This window comes from Ursus maritimus, unplaced genomic scaffold, assembly GCF_017311325.1.
Source record: "Ursus maritimus isolate PB19 unplaced genomic scaffold, ASM1731132v1 scaffold_2, whole genome shotgun sequence".
Classification (NCBI taxonomy): domain Eukaryota; kingdom Metazoa; phylum Chordata; class Mammalia; order Carnivora; family Ursidae; genus Ursus; species Ursus maritimus.
In genome coordinates this window covers 22,979,992-22,982,980 of record NW_024424452.1, presented here as the reverse complement: position 1 = coordinate 22,982,980, position 2,989 = coordinate 22,979,992, and positions in this window count along the sequence as shown.

Genomic DNA, 2,989 nt, shown 5'->3' with positions numbered 1-2,989 from the left:
AGTTTAAAACTATACTCCTATCCATGAGCAAGTAGCTTGTTCCTATCAAAATGGATACTTCATCCAAAAACTGGAACCACAACAAACACTATAAATTATAACCAAATATAATTTACTAACAATGTATATTTTATAAGATACCAATAGAGCTAGAATAGGGAAGATTAAGAAGATGTGGTCCATATATACAATGGGATATTACTCAGCCATAAAAAAACGATTTCTCAACTTGTTGCTGCAACATGGATGGGACTGGAGGAGATAATGCTAAGCAAAATAAGTCAAGCAGAAAGACAATTATCATATGATTTCTGTCATCTATGAATATAAGAACTAGGATGATCAGTAGGGGGAAGAAAGAGATAATGAAAGGGGGTAATCTGAAGGGGAATGAAACATGAGAGACTATGGACTCTGAAGGCTCGGCTGAGGCCTCAGGGAGGTGGGGGAATGGGATAGGCCGATGGGTAGTAAGGAGGGCACGTATTGCATGTGGTGCACTGGGTGTTATACATAAGCAATGAATCATGGAACTTTACATCAAAAACTAGGGATGTACTGTATGGTGACTAACATAATATAATAAAAAATATTATTATAAAAAAGAATAGGGAAGATTAAGTCTTTCTTTCTGCAAGGAGGAAGAGTGGAATCCAAGGGACCATTCACATACTAAATTAACTGAATTTAAAAAATAAATAGGAATATACTGTATAGTGACTAATATAACATAATAAAAATTATTATAAAAAAATAAATAGGAGATAATCAAGGAGACTTAAGATGGGAAGGGGAAAAAAAGGGCAGGGCATTCCACATAGTGGAAAAGAATATGAAAGAATACTCGAAGACGGCTCATCACTCTTTTTAATTTTAAAATCTCTTTTCTGAAAAAAAAAAGATTTATAGACAAGTATAAGCACAGAATAATTCAGTATGCATTTTAGCCTTCTAATGTTAACACCTTACATAGTCATGGTACACTGATCAAAATAAATTAACAGTGGTTCAATTCTAGGAACTACGTTTCAGTGCAAAATATGTTGAATAATTTTAATGCCACTTTCATTCTAAACTTTTAAAGCATAACATATACCCAGACAAATTGCATAAATCATAAATCTTCCATCTATAATCCTATTTCATTGGTTTTGGTTGTGACCTCTCCCTTTTCATTTATAACTTTATTAATTTGGGTCCTTTCTCTATTCTTTTGGATAAGTCTTGCCAGTGGTTTGTCAATTTTATTAATTCTTTCAACGAACCAGCTTCTAGTTCTGTTGATCTGCTCTACTGTGCTCCTGGTTTCTAATTCATTGATCTCTGCTCTAATCTTGATCAACTGCTTTCTCGTGCGTGGATTAGGCCTGTTCTTCTTTTGCTGTTCCAGCTTCTTGAGGTGCGAATATAAAAACTGCATTTAAAATTTTTCTATTCTTTTGAGTGAGGCTTGGGTGGCTATGTATTTTCCCCTTAGGACTGCCTTTGCAGTGTCCCATAGGTTTTGGACCATTGTGTTTTCATTCTCATTGGTCTCCATAAATTGTTTAAATTGATTTTTGATTTCCTGGTTTATCGAATCATTCCTGAGTAGGATGGTTTCTAGTCTCCAAGTGTTTGAGTTTCTTCCAAATTTTTCCTTGTGGTTGAGTTCCAGTTTCAAAGCATTGTGGTCTGAGAATATGCAGGGAATAATTTCAGTCTTTTGGTATCACTTGAGATCTGTTTTATGACCCAGAGCATGGTCTATTCTTGAGAATGTTCCATGTGCATTGAATTAGAATGAGTATTCTTTGGTTCTGGGGTGTAGTGTTCTATATATATCTATGAGGTCCAGCTTGTCTAGTATGGCATTCAAACCTCTTATTTCTTTGTTGATTTTCTGCTTAGGTGATCAGTCTATTGCTGATAGTGGAGTGTTGAGGTCCCCTACTATTAATGTATTATTACCTATATGTCTCTTTATTTTGGTTAAGAGTTGGCTTGTGTATCTTGCTGCTCCCCTGTTGGTGGCATAGATATTTATAATTGTCATATCCACTTGTTGGATACATCCTTTAAGAATAATTTAGTGTACTTCTGTATCTCTAACTATAGTCTTTAGTTTAAAATCCAATGTGTCTGATATGGGAATTGCTACCCCACCTTTCTTTTGAGGTCCATTGGCATGAAAGATGGTATTCCGTCCCTTTACTTTCAGTCTGAATGTATCTTTAGGTTCAAAATGAGTCTCTTGTAGACAGCAAATGGATGGGTCCTTTTTTTTTTTATCCAATCTGCAACCCTGCGTTATTTTATGGGAGCATTTAGGCCATTTACATTGAGAGTGATTATTGAGAGATATGATTTTAATGATGCCATGTTGCCAGTAAAGTCTTTGTTTCTATCAATTGTGACTTTCTGTTCTGTATCACTCTTGGGGCCTTTTTACCTTTATATAACCCCCCCTGAATATCTCCTGTAGGGCTGGTTTCATGGTTACAAAATTGGTCAGTGACTGGCAATTCTGAAAGGTCTTTATCTCTCCATCAATTCTGAATGACAGCCTTGCTGGATAAAGGATCCTTGGCTGCATGTTTTTCTAAGAGCTTTAAATATGCTCCCCCAACCCTTTCTCTCATTCCAGGTCTGTGTAGACAGGTCTAACGTAATACTGGTACCTTTGCCTTGGTACGTGAGAAATTTCTTTGCCCTGGCCGCTTTCAATACTGTATCCTAGATCTAATATTTGTGAATTGCATGCACTGTGATGTGACATGGCATAGGTTTGTCATGGTTGAGCTTGGGATGGGTCCTCTCTGCTTCTTGGACATGAATGCTTGTTTCCTTTGCCAGATTAGGGAAGTTTTCAGCTACAATTTGTTCAAATATCTCTTCTAGAGATATTTGTTTTTCTCCACCCCCTCGGGGATGCCGATCATTCTGACATTGGAACGTTTCATTGAGTCAGTAATCTCCCATAACCTACATTCTTGAGATTGGATTTTTT